Source organism: Mustela nivalis, assembly GCF_964662115.1.
Source record: "Mustela nivalis genome assembly, contig: HAP1_SCAFFOLD_1440, whole genome shotgun sequence".
Classification (NCBI taxonomy): domain Eukaryota; kingdom Metazoa; phylum Chordata; class Mammalia; order Carnivora; family Mustelidae; genus Mustela; species Mustela nivalis.
This window is the reverse complement of record NW_028135224.1, coordinates 50,903-69,252: the sequence shown is the minus strand read 5'-3', so window position 1 is coordinate 69,252 and position 18,350 is coordinate 50,903. Positions and strand designations below refer to the sequence as shown.

Below are 18,350 nucleotides of genomic sequence, written 5' to 3'. Positions count from 1 at the left end.
CAATCATCTGTCAATGGACATCTAGACTCTTACCACAGTTTGGCTACTGTGGACATTGCTGCTATGAACATTGGGGCACAGGTGCCCCTTTGGATCACTACATTTATACCTCTGGGGTAAATACCTAGTAGTGCAATTGGTAGGTCATAGGGCAGCTCTATTTTTAACATCTTGAGGAACCTCCATACTTTATACCACTTTCCAGAGTAAAGAATGTACCAGCTTGCCTTCCCACCCAGAGTGTAAGTGGGTTCCCCTGCTTCCACATCCTTGCCAACATTTGTTGTTTCCTATCTCATTAATTTTAGCCATTCTGACTGGTGTGATGTGGTATCTCATTGGGGTTTTGATTTGTAAGTCTAATAATACAATTCACCATTGTACTATTTTCAGTGAAACATTTCTGTAAAGCATTTTAATTACCAACAGTAAACCTTTCCCTGGGAATGTGTTTTTTGTTTGTATTTTTTTTTTAACAGTGAAGCTTATTTTTCTTGCCATAATTTATTATGTGTAAATCATGTCTTCTTTATATTACTTCAAAAGTGGGCATCATAGGCTATTTTTACTGAAGCTAGTATCACACAGAAATGCTGACAGTTACATAAAAGGTTTATTAAGTGGCAACATCAAAACATGATCCATTAGTGGGAAGCTGATGTACTTTGCCATTAAATCATAGGTCTCTATAAAAGTGTTAACCTCTTTGAATCAAATTGGGACACAGATAAACAGTAAAAAGCAATACCCAAGTTAGTTCAAATGTAATATTTATTAGTTAATATGCTAGAGTTGTGAAAGTAGATATATATTCACCAAGTTATACGAATTAGCATAAACCCATAAGCCTAGGGCACAAAGAACTCTAGTGAGGGTTAGTTCACACAAGCAGGAATAGAAACTTGAAAATTCCAACAACGACTTAGAGCACCAACATTATTGTCCATCTCTAGCTAGTAAGGCTGATGGCTGCAACAGTAACCGTGTGTTGGTGACTGAAAAGACTGGCCCCAGACCAGAAAATAACTGAAATGAAGTTCTGCCTATTTCCCATACAGCACTGTAAACTGTGTGACCCAAGATCACCATTACCTTATTCTGCAGCACTATCCTAGAAGACATATGGCAGGATACTCAGAGCTATTACTAGAGCTATCTCCTGCATGTATGCATGCATGTACACACCCAGAGGTCTTTGGCAAGCCACACATCTAATTAGGGCCTTTCAATCCCTTAGGGTAGTGAAGAGAATACCATGGGCCACACTGGAGTCAGGACCTCTGGTTTACTCCTGGAATTAAGAGAAGGTGGGAAAAGGGGCCTGGCACATTGCAAGTCATCAACATTACTTATTGAATGGAGAGTCTTATATGTAAGGGAGTTCCTATTTCAGAGAACTTTGAAAAGTACCTTAAAAGACTTGTTCCCATGAACTTGTTTAAAAGCAGATCTAGAAGACCAAATAGGGATCCTGCTCCAGGCTGTCCTCTAAAAGTAATGCTTCCTAAGCCTTTCTACATCATGACACACACAGAAAATGATAGTATTTGCATGAAACAGTAGTTAAATGGAGGATTTTGGAATCCTACATAAGGTGGAGGTGACAGGAAACCTGAGGGCTGATGAGATGGATCCTCCAGCACATAGTTTGGAAGCTATGTTCCAGAAGAGATGAATAATACTGAGAGTCCATTGAGGGATCTAGCTTTTCCTGTTATTATTTAACAGATTCTATCACCTGCTGAGTGCTTACCATATGCCAGCAACTATACCCAACACTTAATGCACACTATTTCTTTTTATCCTTAAAGTAATCTAGGGACTCTACTGGTAACAACAGCATGAGATGGTCAGATGACTGCTCCATAGAAAATGACTATACACTGGACAAAACCATTTGTGACAATCATTTCAGGGCACTGGAAAATAACCAAAGGTAGGCAACAACTTGGGAAATACTAATTCATGTGAAACTGCTACTGCATTGAGTAATAACTAAGAATTAACTTTTGGAGGGGAGGTGGGAGTCTGAGAGCATTCCCAAGCTCCACCAACTACCAAACATGGGCAGTGAAAATCCAGCTTTATGAGCTGGAGGTGACAGACTCAGGAGCAGGCAACAAAGCAGTTAGAAATTTCAGAGGGAGATTTTGGATGTGAGAAAGCTATAGAGCAACTGATACAATAAGCTTTCCATATATACCTGGTTAACTGCTAAACTATGTGTGCTTATTGGATACAGCAGGGAACCCAACAAAAATTGAAAGAAAGCATGTGAATTTGCCACACATCTGAATGCACAGTGAAATCTACACAAAACAGAGGAGGATGAAAGCCTGACTAACTCAGAGTCTCTGACTACAATCTCTGACTCTTTGGCCTCTGAACTATGCAGGTGCAGAGGAACTCCTTAGAGAACTAGGCAAAAGAAAAAACATCTGTGGTTGGAGATTTCAGTTTGACTCCAGGCATGTTAAAGTCTAAATCCCTCCAAAGAACAAAACCGATTTCAGATTCACTGTGAGTACAACTACAAATGCTTTTTACTATTTTTTGACCAAAATATATGAGATGGGAAAAGGAACAGGAATGACCCATATCTAGGGAAAAAGGCAGCCATTAGAATTTGACACTGAGTGGGCTCAGAGGTTGGATTTAAGACAAAGACTTCAAAGAGCTATTATAAATACATTAAAAAATTAAAGGAAATCCTGTTCAAGGAATATTCAAATAATGAACAAATAGTAAATACTAAGAGAAGGAAACTAAAAGAATCTAATGGCTATTGTAGAGAAGAAAAGCATATTAATGGAAGTGAAAAATATATTGTATATACTCAAACAGATTTGAAATGGTGAAGAAAAAAACAATGAATGAAAAATCAGTAGGTCACAATCTAAAAACAGAACAATAAAGTTAAAAATAAACAAACTTGAAGATCTGTGGGTCAATATCAAGCACTGCAAAATATAACTCAGGCCTGACCTCAAGGTAAGTTCTGTTAAAGCTGCACATGTACCCTGCCCAGACATTGCTGCATACTATGCCCCACACCTTGTGCCTCCAACTGCTGGTGTATGGCCCCCAGCCACTATAGCATTTCAAGAGATCTGGCATAGGATTTGCGACCTAATGGAAATTTTGCTAATCCTGCTGCCCACTCCCAAGTTCCCTGGTGGCCATGCTCCCTCAGAACTGGTGTGCCTGGGTCCTACTAACACTACAGAGAACAAGCACAGCCCACAACAGGCAGAATGTCAGTGCAGACAAGTGCACTGAAAGGAACCTAAGTGACTCAGACACAACAACAGATTATAGGCATCACACAGAGAATACTCTTTTGAAATGCCAGATTCTGCGAACAGGGGACACTCTATTGCAGGGCACTCCAAGACCTCTTTTTTATAAAGTAGCTCTTTTCAAGAGCAGAAGACATAGCTGATTTTCTCAACACAGGGAAATAAGACACAGAAATGCAGAAAAAAAATGAGGAGACAGAAGAATTTATCCCAAATGCAAGAACAGGACAAGGACATGCCTAGAGATCTAAGTGAAACAGATATAAGTAATATACCTGATAGAGAATTTAAGGCAATGATCAGGAGGGTACTCACTGGACTTGAGACAAGAGTGGAGGACATGAATGAAACCCTTAACAGAAATAAGGCATGATACAGAAGAGAGAAAGGGCTCAATAAACAAAATGAGAAACGTGCTTGATGGAATGAACACTAGGTAGAAGCAGCAGAAAAATTTAGTGACCTAGAAGACAGAATGGGAAGTAAACTGAAGAAAAGAAATAGAAATTATATAAAACAATACATTTAAGGAACTCGGTGACTTCAAACAGGACATTTGTATTTTAAGAGTTCCAGAAAAAAAGGGAGTAGGGAGCAGAAAATTTATTTGAAGAAATAATAGCTGAAAACTTCCCTAATCTGGGGAGGGAAACATATCTAGATCCAGGGGGCACAAAAACTACCATCAAATCAACAAAAGCAGACCTACACCAGAACATATATTAAACTGGCAAAATATAATGGTAAAAACAATATTTTAAAAGCAGTAAGACAAAAGAGGTCATTAACTTACAAATGAAAACTCATAAGGCTAGCAGGAGATTTTTCAAAAAATTTTGCAAGCCAGAGTAGAGTGGCATGATATATCCAAAATGCTGAGTTGGAAAAATCTGCAGCCAAGAACACTCTATCCAGCAGGACTACCATTAGGAATAGAAGAAGGGATAAAGAGTTTCCCCAACAAAAACCTCCTAGGAGTTCATGACCACTAAACCAGTCCTGCAAGAAATATTAAAGGGGATTCACTGAGTGGAAAGGAAACCCCAAAAGTGACAATATAGAGGTAGGAAACACAAAAGTAGTAAAAATGATTCTTTCCTCTTAAAAAAAAAAAGCAAAACAAAAAAACCACAGAGTCAAAGAACTCACAGAATAAAAGAATATAAAATATAAACATACACCTAAAATGTGGGGAGTTAAGGAACAAAGAATGGTCACAAAGTTAAATGACAACCAACTTAATATAGAAAGCTATATGTAGAAGAGGATAGAATATCACTAAAAAAAAAAAGTCAAAAATCATGATAAGAGAAGGATTAGAGAAACACTTCAAAAAATATAACATGTAATAAAATGGCTATAAATACATATCAATAATTATTTAGAATGTAAGTGGACTAAATGCTCCAATCAAAAGACATAGAGGATTGAAGAAAAAAAAAAAAACAACAGAATGGATTGAGGGAAAAAAGACCCATTTATACTGCCTATAGGAGATTCGTTTTAGGCCTAGACACCTGCAAATTGAAAGGGTATGGAAAAACATTTATCATACAAATGGATGTCAAAGGAAGTGGGAGTAGCAATACTTAGTTCAGACAAAATAGAACTTAAAGTTTTACTTTAGAGAGAGAGCACGTGTGAGAAGGGGAAGAGGTAAAGGGAGAGAATCTCAAGTGGTCTCCCCATTGAATGCAGAGCCTGATGTGGAGCTCAATCCCACCACTGCAAGATCATGACCTGAACTGAATTCAAGATTCAGATGCTTCACCAACTAAGCCACCCAGATCCCCCCCAGATAAAAAACCTTAAATCAATGACTATAATAAGAGATAAAGAAGAATACTATATAATCATAAAAGGGACATTCCAACAAGAAAATAGAAGTTATCAATATTTATGCACCAAAGAGGGGAACACTCAAATATATAAAACAGTAACAAAGGAGCTAATAATAATAGGGGGCTTTAAAAACACCATTTATAGCAATGGTCAGATAATATAAATGGAAAATCAAGGAAACAATGGCTTTGACTGACACACTGGAATAGGATATTTTGAGTATATCTGTTAAATCTATCTTAAAAGAAAACACATTCTTTTCAAGTGTATCACAGAATATTCTCCAGAAAAGATCACATGCTGGTTCACAAAACACGCTTCAGCAAATTCAGGAAGATCGAAGTCCTACCATGCATCTTTTACTGACCACAATGCTATGAAGCTAGACATTAACCACAAGAAAAAAATCTGCAAAGAACACAAATACATGGAGTTTAACATGCTTTACTGAACAATGAATAGGTCAACCAGGTGTAAAGTTTTTTCCGGCGAGATAAACACAACACCAGGCAAAGTGGGTGCAAGGCAAGATTTATTAAAAATGCTCTCCGCCGAAGTTTCAGGGCTCAGGAGAAGGGGAGCCAGGAAAGTTGCGCCGGGAGGAGGTGGGCACCCTCGGGCGAGGTTCCACCACTCTGGAAAGCAGAGTGGCGGAAGTCGCGCCCAAGGCAGGGAGGAGGGGACTTTTAAGGGGTCTCAGAGGAAGCTCAGGGGTCTTTTGGAAGTTTCCCTTATTTGGATATCCCGCTTGCTCATCGGGATCCCATTGGTCCACGGGAGCCCGGGGCGGGGGGTCTCAGATTCCTGCTTGGGCCTTTGTTCTCCTGTCCGAGCTCAGGTCTTGTGGCGGGAACTTTCGCCATCTTTAGTAGCCCTTCCTGCCAGCCCAACACCAGGAAATAAAAACAGAAATAAAGTACATGAAAATGAAAACACAATGGTCCAAAATCTTTGGATGCTGTAAAAACAATTCTAAGAGGCAACTATATAGCAATACAGGCCTATTTCAAGAAGCAAGAAAAATCTCAAACAACCTCACCTTACATGTATAGAAAAGGGACAACAAACAAAGCCTAAAGGCAGCAGAAGGAAAGAAATAAGGAGTAGAGCAGAAATAAAAATAAAAATGTTAAAAATTAAATAGATCAATGAAACCAAGAAATGGTTCTTTGAAATGGTTCACTGAACCATTCAAATGGTTCTTTGAAAGGGTTCATTGCCTTTGGCAACGTTTCTAGGAAGAAGTTGCTGTGGCTGAGGTCAAAGAGGTTGCTGCCTGGGCTCTCCTCAATACCAAGCATTTTTAAAGAAGAACAGCAAAGTTAGAGGACTTATATACTACCTGATTTCAAAACAATATAAAAATAATCAAATAGTATAATATTGGCATAAGAATAGAAATACAGATCAATGAAAGAGAATGGAGAATTTGCAAAGATGTTTAAATGGTTAATTGATTTTTTAACAAAGGCGTGAAGTAAACCAATAGTGAAAAGAAAATCTTTTCAACAAATAGTGCTAGGATACCTGGCCATCTGCATGCAAACAATGAACCTTGATCCTTGTACCATGCACAAAAGTTAACTTAAAACAGATCATAAATCTAAATGAGAACTTATTTTAAAACTAAAAATTCTAGAAGAAAACCTAGGGAAAAAAAAATCCATGACACTGCGTTAAGCAAGATTTCTGAGATGTGACACCCAAAGCTTCTTTTCTGGCTTATGTTTATTGTGTCATAGAAGAAAAAAATTAGTAAGTCAGCTTTTATTACAAGTACTCTGGTCTTTGAGATATACCAGCAAGGAAATGAAAAGTTAAAGACTGAGAAAATATTTACAGAAATATCTAATGAAAAATTTGTTTCCAAAAAATATAAAAAGTGCTTAAAATACACAGTAAGAAAAAATTTTTATGTTAGTAACCATACAACTTAATTTTAAATTGGGCAAAATATTTGAACACACCTTACACAAAAGATACATAGTTTTCTTTACAAGCACCACACAAAAGAAGGTATATAAGTTGAACAGATACTCCACAGAAGATATACAAATGATCCACAAGACACAAAGAAGCTCACCATCATTGAAATTAAATTAAGCCCTCATTGAGACACCATTCCATGCCCACTGGAATAATTCAGGTTAGAAAGGTGGACAATACCAAGTGTTGTTGAGGATGTGGAGGAACTGAAACACTATGTACTGTAGGTGGATATGCAAAATGGTAGAACCACTTTGAAAAGTTTGACAGCATCTTATAATATTAAACATATACTTACTTGGCTCAACAATTCTACTTCTAGGTATCTACCCAAGACAAAACCTATGGCCACAGAAATATTTATATGATTATGTGTAGCAGCATTATCCATAGTAACCCCAAATAGATACTACCCAAACATAAATAAGATGTGGTAGGTTATACAATGGAATACTTTTCAGCCATAAAAGGGATGAACTACTGATACAAGGTACAAACAAAATGCATGCACCACAAAACAACATGCTAACTGAAAAACGCTAAAAGACTACACAGTTTCCATTCACGTGATATTCTGGAAAAAAGCAAAACTGTTGGAACAGAAAGCAGTCAAATGGTTTCTGGGACCAAGGAAAGGTAGGCATTAGGGATTGAAAAAGGCCCTTTACTTTAGGGGGTGATGCAAAAGTCCTAAAACTAGGTTGTGGTGGCAATTTCCCAACTAAAGATGCTTACCAAATTCAGTGAAATTTATACATAAATTGATTTTAGAGCATGTAAATGACACCTCACTAAAGCTGTTAAACCCATACAGCTCTGTGCGGTAGACCTCACTTCCATTGCGCAACTGAGGGAAGAGTCTCAAAGGCTGGGTAACTCACTTAACGCTAAACAGCTAGTCATTATCAAACCTAAGTCCACATTGGTAATCACTGCTCTACTCTGCTTGTTGGAGTGGAGGAGACACTAGGGACCTTGTGATGCTCCTAGAAGTTTCCACAATCAGCAGATTCCACCCAAGCTGAAACTGGTGTGGGCTGCTCCCCTCTACAGAAATGGTCTGCCACCAGGAAGTGAGGGGTGTCCTGGGCTAGAGGTACAATGTTTAGAGATCCTGCTGCTCTCGGGAAATGTGCTACAGAAAAACAAGCACAGCACAGAGAAGAGGGTCAAAACTCTGGTTTTGGCACTTAACAGTCCTTAAGACCTTAAGGAGGCCATGCAACTTCTTACTGCTTCAGTTTCTTAATCCATGAAAAGGATTTAGAGACATACCACCTCCTTTATGGAGTTGTGTTGAATGTTGAAGGGGCAGTAAGTGAAATAAAGGACCTGATCCTTAGTAGAGCCTCAGGAAAAGTAAATTCTTTTTTAAAAAGTAAAATACTTTTAAATTCCCTTCCCTTTTAGTTCCTAAGAGAAAAACATCCAGTCCCACCATTTAATAAGGATTTAGATTTTTTTTTCCAAACTGATGCAAAATATTTATTCCAAGTTAGTTATTTTATGCAGTAGTTTTCCCCTTCAACAGACTTGTGATAACCACATCTTTTAAATCTGTAAATAATGTTATCAAAATAATCTTAATCTTTGAAATCTCACAAAAATTTATATTTTACAATCCACCCTGAATATCAAGGCTGCAAGAATAACACAACATTTCCTATATCCAAATATTTTACAGCTGTACCCAAAAAAAGGGGAAAAAAAAAAAAAGAAAAGAAGAAAACCATGTATGCTTGGTTAAGGGCTAACGTTACCCGAGCAGCCAAAAATAAAATAAAATATCCAAATTATTAGCATTAATTTAATACAATTATAACTTCAATAGTCACTTTGTCATTGACAATGATTGCTTGAGCACAGGGGTGAGTGCCCCAAGGGTTGATGGTAGAAGCTGTTGCTGCAGACCTGCGTCTCCTCTCTGCACTGCCAGCTCCCACCTGTGCGTCGCCTCATAGATACTGTGTCTGTGTGTGTGTGTGTATTTAAAAAATCTTTCCCATCACACAAACTTCTATTAAGCAGATAACAGGGAAGAACAACAAAAGCTAAACAAGCCAATTGCTCTCTCTTTGGGATATGACTATTTTCCCTTGTGCATGAAGTATTCAACATAAGAAAAGGAAAAGAATGATTTCTTCTGTATACTCCCTAAACACACAAGCTGAGTTTACTGGGTCAGATTTTTGAGGACTTATATGCCTACTTCCAGGCATCGTCATCTGATGTTTCACTGCTACTGGTTTCCGTGTCCGAATCCTCAAACTCTGCTTTACGAGTGCTTCTCCACGGGGAGAACAGGCCGGAACCACGGCTCTGCAAAAAGCCGTTCTTCCCAAAGCCATTTCTTCTCAGCTGTTCCGTCTTCATGTGGAACTCTCTGAGCTCATCCTCTGTGAGGGGGAGGCAATTCTCATCATTTTCAGGATATTCCTGCCATCCCATTGCTTTCAATAATCGATGCTCTGCTTCCAGAGAGTGTGAGAGGACCTCCCCTTCCTCCTCTGCAGGGAGAGTAAGACCATTCTGATGACAGCCTTCCTCTCCGTTTTCCTTTGGTTCAGGTGTGCTGTTGTCCTCCAAATCCTCCAGCTTGTCACAGTCTCTGTTCTCTGAGAAGTCTCCATTCCGGTCGTCCTTTAGAGTCTTCAGGAACTCACTCTTCCTGTCGGTAGTTAGGCGGGTGAGCTTGGTCAGGCGAGAGGAGCTGATCTCAATCGGAGGAGTAGTGTTGGAGGGACTCTCTTTAGGAGAGCTTAAAACTGTGCCCCAAGCCAGTACTACTGGTTTGGTAACAGAGATCGGACTGGAAAAAGCAGACTCCCAGCTAGAGGAAAGGGATCCTGATTTGTGTTCCATTCTGTTAGCTTTCCATGCACTGGGCTTGGAAGGAGGTGGTGCAGGCTTAGGAACCAGGTTCTTATAGACACTTGGAACCATGGTTGATTTGTTCCCATTTGCATGGTGAGATCCTGGTGAGGTGAATGCAGCAGAGAAGGCAGCAGAAGGATCTTCTTTGGAAACTTTTTTGATGACTAGCATTTTGGAGGGTTGCTTGGCACTAGGTGGGTTTTCCCACACTCCAGAAGGGGTCCCAATAGGTCTGCATGGCTGATTCTGTTTGCCAGCTTCTGGATTCAAAGAAGGAAAATCTTCCTCTTCAAATTGTAATTTTTCCACCTTGTCTTCTTTCTTTTCTTCCCTAATCTCTGTAGGTGGCTTTTCTTGAAAGGCACAGCCTTTCCGGGAATGGAAGCTGCCAATCCAGTGGCGATGGTTCCCTGTGCCACCCCCACTACGCTGGCTCATGCCATCATGACCTCGGGAAGAGCCATGCCAACCAGATAGGTTCCCTGTGATTCCAGCATATGCTCCCTTAGAGACACCAGAGTCCACAGAGTCATGGCGCAACAGGGAGGGCTGGTGCCAGGAATCTCCTGCAGTTCGCAGAGGTCCATTGTTAAAAAAGCCATCAGAGGAATCATGTCGACGACGGCTTACTCCAAACCTACGATCTCCTCGGGGTAGGTGCTCTCCGTGGTTTTCGAAGGTGGCTGTAGGTGACTTAGCTGACTGTGGTGTTGAGAAATTTAGCCAAGCAGGAAAAAAGTCATGCTGTGCCATTTAGGTCCAGTGTCTCTTTTCAGCAAGGTGAGGCATCCAACCTCATGGCCAGGATCCCAGAGTGTAACCTCTGTGGTCCTGTTTCCCGAACTCCTTGAGTCTGCCAGCTGGATTTCCTACGAGGTTCTCTTGTTAAAAGGGTGCTGAAATAGGCTGGCCAGCAGCACGCCTTGTGATAAAGCACAAGGAAGCCAGGCTCTGTCTGTATCACTTTTTCAAGTCTCCTCAATTGCTCATCTTAAACTATCTAGTTCCTGACACGTTTCCAAAAAGGGGAAGGGGAAAGGGGAAGGGAAACATAAAAATTATTTGTTACATTTAAAAAATGGGGGGAAGGGGAAAGAGCTATGTCTATGTTCACCTCATTCAACTTCCTTGAGTGATGGCACTATGATGCTGTTTAAATAGATAATACATGGACATTTGCACATTGAGTGCAAACACTGTTCATAACAAGGTCATAACTGGAAAGAGGTAAACTCATGTGTGGGCGAATGCCATCAAAGCCACAGATCAAAAATATAGCATTAGAGAGCAATAAAAGATCTTCTGAGCAGTCAATTCCAGCGGCAAAACATCCACATAACAAAGCCCTTAATTTATAAATCTCATTATTCCTACAGAGCTGCTAAAAAGTGTGCGGATATGTATTTATATCTGTTTTATTCTTCAGAATCTAAGGGACATAGGAAATCTGGTTTGTTTTTAATCAGACAGGAACTTAGTATGTTTTCCTCCAAAGAATAGCAGCTTTCAAGGCAAATTTCTTGGGTTATATAAAGCTCCCAAATGTATCTTCTATTTCTTTGGTTTTCACTATTTAAATTCACAGCAAAATTAAAACAAGTAGAAATAAAGAAGTCAAGGAGTAAACAGTTCCAAAGTGAGGTCGTCTTCTCTTCAGTCTTCTCTATTTCACTTGTTCCGCCTCCTCCTGAAGACTGAATTGAACTGGAAGGTGATACGAGGAGTCTTCTACTGCTTTAGTAGAGCAGTCATTTATTATTTTGGATCCATTTCCATCATTATTCAATCACTTAAAAGGCCACAGGAATCTATCACCGGCAGCAGTGGGGCTACAGCTAGGGGCCAGAGGCAGCGTCTAAGGGCGCGTCCCCAGCTTCCTGATCCCACAGAGGTGGAGAGCCCACAACCATAACAAAGCTCTTCCCCAAGATTTAGATTTTTTTTTAAAAAAAGTGTTTCTCACTGAGGAAAAATGGGAATTTTTCATCACAAGTCCTGGGCATCAGACTTAGCAGGTCCTCAAATTTTATCCAAGATCTCACAGTCATGAAGAAAAAAAGTGCATGAAACTCCTTTTACTCTGTAATTATTTTCTTCCCTTGCTTCACTTTTATGAAGTTTGACATATAAGGCAATCAGTGCCTCCACATGCTCCCATAAAAAAATCAAAAGAAATTATGTAGATAGATGTGTTTGTGACTTATATGTACACAAACTTGCATTATTTGAATTTTTTGGCAGGAAGTAAATATTTGAAACCATGTGCTGAAATGGAAATCCAAAAGGACTATTTTAGCAATGAGATGTTCATTTTATTAGGTCCAGCAAATGATAGCCTGGAAGAGGTCACTATTTACAAAATCTTTCAAGTTCTCAAGTTTTGAGGTTAGACTCAAAGTGCTCAAAGAATTTTACTGTTGAACATTTTTTGTCTACATGGTATGGACACCTTTCCTCTTCATCACACATGTCTGTAAGGGGGTTCTCATGCCTGACTGTTCATAAAGGCAGAGATGGTATTAAAATGTGGAGATCCAATGCCACCACATCAAAAATTATGATTTCATAGGACAGAGGTAATGCTCAGTAATGAATTTTTTTTAAAACAATTAATCCCTGGTGATTCTGGACCAAACCAAACTCACATCCTGTCTATTTCTCAAGGGCTTCCCTCAGCCTCAGGAAAATTTATGATAATTCTAGATAATAGTTCCTTAGTTTGTTTTGGATGTTAATCAGTGTTATAAAATAGGATTTAGGCTCGGATAAGCTTGGGAACACACTATTACTCATTATGTTTATAATGATTTAATTGTAGACTTGCTCTTAGCATCCATTACCCCCATCAATATTTACAATTCTGTATCAATACTGAATAATTCACTATTTTCTTGTTCCGTGTATAGCCTCTTCTCTCCAATTGGATTTGTAAGATCCTAGAGACAGATGTCTATTTCAGGCAGAAACTTTGTAACTGATACTTAAGAAAGGCAAAGATATTGACATACAGATTTTAGCTGAGTAACACCACCATGGAATTAGCTGGAAAAGGGAAGCATGATGCTCAAAAGTTTTATTATGTTCCCAGGTTCAGTTTTCTCCCATTTCCTGAATATGACTTCTAAAAAATTTCCAGAGAAAATCCTACACTTGAACAACCAAAATCTCAGAGCAGGCCTCTCCACATAAGGTTAAGGAATATAAGCTACTGCCTAGTGGACAAGGGAAAGGGGAGGGCCTAGATAAACAGCACAGTATCAAATACCACTTTGCTAGAATAACTTTTCTTGCATTTGTAGCATTATGGTTTGGGGCACTTAGAGGCACATGAATATAATGAAGAGTTTAAAGAGAAAAATAGGCTAATATGTAGATTTAAATTCATGTACACCTGTGCCTAAAAATTGAAGTGATATTTATATTCTTAATGTAGATAGATGAACTTCAGTTCAGAGAACCTTCTAAAGCTGTATGTAATATTCTGCCAATTTTGGGGTCATCAGCTTCACAAAAGGATCCAGAACCAAAAAGGAATTTATCCCTCTCTGGTCTAAATAATCTATTTTGGGTCATATAATCATGAAGCTTACAAAACTAAGATTGACCTTATATATTCCCCTGAACAACATTTAGCTGTTTTGTTTTGTTTTGTTTTGTTTTTCCCCCAAACACTAATATAGGAGGTTTAATAGAGAGGCATTATTTACAGATCTGAAGCTGTGAGGTCTTTGCTGGTCTCTTGGAACCAGATGTTTACATATTTACTTAAAGTGACCCACTGAATAATCATGGTTACAAGTTGAACAGCACACATTCTTTCAGTTTTATAAATACCAGGAAGTTTATAAACTCAGTGAAAAATAGCATTACTGGTAACTGACCTCAAACTGTATTTGCTAAGATAATATAAACCATTGTCCGGAATCAATATAGCCATTTTCTCCAGCAAACATTGGGCAGCATTTCCCAAGACAAAGTCTTCTGCATACATCCTCCTTATTTTTTAAGGACTGCAAGTAAATATTATAATTCATACAGTATTTCTTTCAGGCCAATGAATACTTAGAACTGGAATTCGAATGTTTAAAGCAATGTGGTATGATCAACAATGTAAGAGTAAAGTTAGAGCAATTTTGCCTTGTGATTTTCATAACACAGATCACCCGTGTATTTATCTTTCCTTCCAGTAACTTGGTTTGAGGTTTGCAGTTAAGTACATTTTTACTGCTATAAAACATCAACTAAACATACTGACAAGATTAGTTCAATGGAATTACCTTTTATATATTGTTATCTGGGGAAAAAATATCCCAGAATTAGGTGAATTTTGATAGCTCGCATATTGTACCGGCATTCCAACAAAATGATGATGGCCCCTTTCCTCAAGCATGGATTTATGGTGATTGCTTTTCTTATGGGGATTTATTTCTATATACTGCAACTAACCTTCATGCCAACAACACAAAAGACAAGCCAATGGGTGGAAGTATACATTTATTCTATGACAACAGAATATTTTACTCCTACTAGTGCTGATAAATTATTTCTTTGCTTAGGCACAAAATGTATGCCAGGGTAATCTTAAAGGAAACAATATAGCAGAAAAGAGAATGAACTTCGAAATAAGAGTTGGAGTTGTTCGTTTATTTCTTACTTGTGTATTTATTATGGACCCATTTTGTGCTGGGGACTGAGAATACAACAGGAAACAGGTACAGTCTCTGCTGCCTAGAACATTACAGCTTTCACTCCTGGGGTGCTTTGGAGTACTTTTTATTTGCTATTTGCCAAGCTATTTGCCAAGCCTCAGTTGCTTTATCTGTAAAGGAGGGGATATCATCTCTGAGTGTTTCCATGAATATTTATGAAAAGGTATCTGGTTCATTATCTAACAAAGTAACACTTAGATCTGGATTGTTATTAAATAGCTACTTTATGGTTTTGAAGTGATAGACAAGCCATGTGGCAGATCAGAGTACACATTTCAAATTCTTGAAAGAGTACAACAGCCCTATGTGGTTTCAAATTGTTCTATAGTCTAATGAGGATATTTTATCTTGCTAAACAGTCTAACCCCAGATGTCCAGCACAGTAAAAAATGCAAGCCTGCTGAAGGGTTACTTTGAACACAGACCAAAACTACAACTTGGGAATGTGTGAAACTGTGGCTAGAATCAAACTCAGGGGTGGCAAGCAAAAGAAGACTCAGTTATGAAGTTTGTTCTGGGAATAACTAACTCCCTGTCAAGAGCAAGATGTTTCTATCTCTGCATGAGGATCACCGCTGATGCTGAACTCTAACTGAAGACTTGGTTTGGTGGCTCCCAGTCTTCTCTGGCACTTAAATATCTCCTTCTACCTCCCTTGTCAATGAACTGCAGCTTTGGAAAGATCACGTCTGGAGTACTGGAAGAGCACAGGCACACAGAAGACATTGCATGAGTGTTTGCTATTAGTACTGTGTCTGTTTCTGAGTTTAATTTCTCCATGATTAAATAAAGATCTATATAATGAACTTCTATCATGAGGACACAGAACATTACCACATCAACTTAATAACATTTTAGCTAAAAATCCAAGAAACTCAAGGGGCTAGTGATCCTTTGCAGCTTTATCCTGGTAAGTAAGTGAAGGCTTCTCAGAACACGGGAGCGGCTGAAGAACTTTCAGAATCCTAGCATGGATCTTTATAGGTCCAGGAAACCCAAGCTCAGAACTACTGGGTTTATCTTCAACCCTTCTAGAACATTTTGAGTAGGCTTGTATGAAGTACAGATTAAGGAGTTGTAAAAATTTGATCACTACTATTGTCTTAATGTTTTAAAAAAAAAAAAAATCAATACTTCCTGTAGTGGGTACTATTTGTAGCCTGGCCACAGGGATTCCCAAGCTCTGTACCTTGTCTGTAGAGCTTGGTACCAGGTTTTTGACTTAAGTTACCTAAAATTGGGTCCCTGGCCTTTGTTAGTTGAAACATGGATAGCCACTTCTTTCTTTTCAGAATTCAGGTACTGTGATACTGAGAGACTGTAGGTCTGGTGAGACCAGGGCTTTTGAGAAAGGTCCATGATTTCACCTTCAACCATGATTTCACCTTCAAGTCCCCAGAGCCCAGTCTGAATCCTTGAAATATATTCCCCTTTTTAGTCTAAAGTATCTCAAATTGGTTTCTGTTACTTATAAACAATACACACTTAAATACACAACAGCTGAAATGCTATTTGGCTAGAAATTCCAGATTATGATAGTTTGGAAAATATCAGATTGATCAGGGTTTCTATGGAGAATTTGAAAGAAACTTGTGACAGCTCTCATTTCTCTCTATTTTGGGAAACAAACTGGGGAGTACAAACCCTCACAAGGCTATGAAAATTTCTTCTAGAAGGCCAGAGAGAGGTTTTAGCCCTTGTGGACACTGAAAAGTTAGGATGTCCAAAGCATTCTCCCAAAAAAGTAAGCTCGTTTTAAAGATTAGTTCCTTCACTAAGCACAATTCACTTTCCAGTAGGATGTTGAGGATTTTAATAGACAAATGTGATCTGAAGTTTGGTTTGGTAAGTGAATAAAGTCTGAATAGAGAAAACTGGTTAAGTAGCCTGTCTGTGGAGGACACTTAGCCATATTTTCTTATTTCAAGTATGTATGGATGACCCTAATGAGTTATTTATTCCATGTAATCAGTTCATGACTCTGCTTCAGAAAAGGGGGGGGGAGGAGGTGGCTGGGAGCCTCTGCTCTGGCAATTAGGTTTGTGGAACTTGGCAAATAATATATTGTGTGTAACAAAAAATAAACAGTAAGGACTCTGTGAAGTTTATATAGGCAGCTTGAGAAGATTTTATCTACATTATTTTTTTTTTTTTTTGACAGAGAGGCAGGCAGAGAGAGAGAGAGGAAGGGAAGCAGAGAAGCAGGCTCCCCGCCGAGCAGAGAGCCCAATGTGGGACTCAATCCCAAGACCCTGAGATCATGACCCGAGCCGAAGGCAGCGGCTTAACCCACTGAGCCACCCAGGCGCCCCTTATCTACTATTTTTAACTCCTAATGACTTCATTCAGTTTTTCCTTATTTCTGAGAGAAGATTGATTTTACAGTATCCTGGCAAGTGGAAGGCTACTTTAGTCTTCTATATTAAATTAAGTCCTGTATGCATTTCCAATTTATAGCTGCATTCCATTGCTATTTACTGTCCGCTTCTCTCTCCTAGCACAAAACAAGGCTGAAGTTCAAACACTCTAATAATTGTTAGATGCGACCCACAAATGAAATTTGATCCTGATTTTATATACGCCCTAAATTAAAGTAACAGATTTCAAAAGTATTTTCAAAATTTCAAAGCTAAAGTTTTTGTCTAGAAATGATTTAGGAAATGGTCATATTCGCAATATCCCTAAGTTTGAATTCTGATCGTAAGTACACCTAATTATACATAAATAAGATGTGTCAAGATAGGTGCTGGGACATAAATGTTGTCCATGATCTCTTTACCCACCTCCAACCTCTCGAAGATACACAGGATTATCCCACTGACAAAGTGTTAAGTTCATACCAAAACAGAAGGGAAAATGATTGAAAAAGAAGGCTTGCTTTGAATGAGGAGCAATGTCAAGGGCGTTGGCATAGCAATCTTGAAGGGAAGGACAGGGCATTCAGGTGATGACAGTTTCCCAGAGATCTCAGAGTATTTCTTTGAAATCTAATAGGAAGCCTTAACCTTTGCCTTTAATCTCTGTTCACATTTAAAGCTTAGACCCAGTGTCCTCCTAAGCTCTCTCAATTGTTTAATTTGCAAAAGGGGAAATTCACTGACAAGGATCACTGGAAATACCTTATAGAAACAAAAGAGTCTTACTCAATTGGTGACACATATGTTAAATATTTAATATGCATCCAGCACTATCAGGATCCTGTTTCTACTCTCAATGAGTATGGTAGCATTTGGAAATTTAAAAATACATACATTTTAAAAGTCCAGAGTAAACCAAGCCATTTAAAGAACTAAGCAGCTATTATTGCAGGCTTGGAATATCAGAAAGGCACTCCGCTGGATTAGAGCTTCTTTAATTCATCAAAAAAGAACACTATATTTTGGCCCCTAAAAACAAAAGATGTGGATGTTTTCTTGATTTCAAAAAGATGGTGACCTCGAATCATTTGACGGACTCCTCTCAATCTTGCTTGTCTCTTGAACCAACCCCAGCAGCATCAGCGCCAGGAGAGTGGGGGTGGGGGTGGGGAACATTACCAGAAATGCCTGTTTGAAAATCTCGGGCCCCAGCCCAGCCCCACTAAATTGGAATCTGCATTTTCACAAGATTCCAGGTGATTTCTACACACATCAGTTTTGAG

General features: G+C 38.8%; 1 long non-coding RNA gene and 1 pseudogene across 4 annotated transcripts in view; both read right to left on the bottom strand.

The window, feature by feature from the left end:
- The window catches only part of LOC309857849, an 81,002-nt gene that overhangs the window by 39,519 nt on the left and 23,133 nt on the right, over positions 1–18,350 (bottom strand). The window lies entirely within an intron of this gene.
- LOC309857850 (vasculin-like protein 1 pseudogene) lies at positions 8,598–11,923 on the bottom strand (annotated as a pseudogene). Its single transcript has one exon. The product of its transcript is annotated as a vasculin-like protein 1 pseudogene (transcript).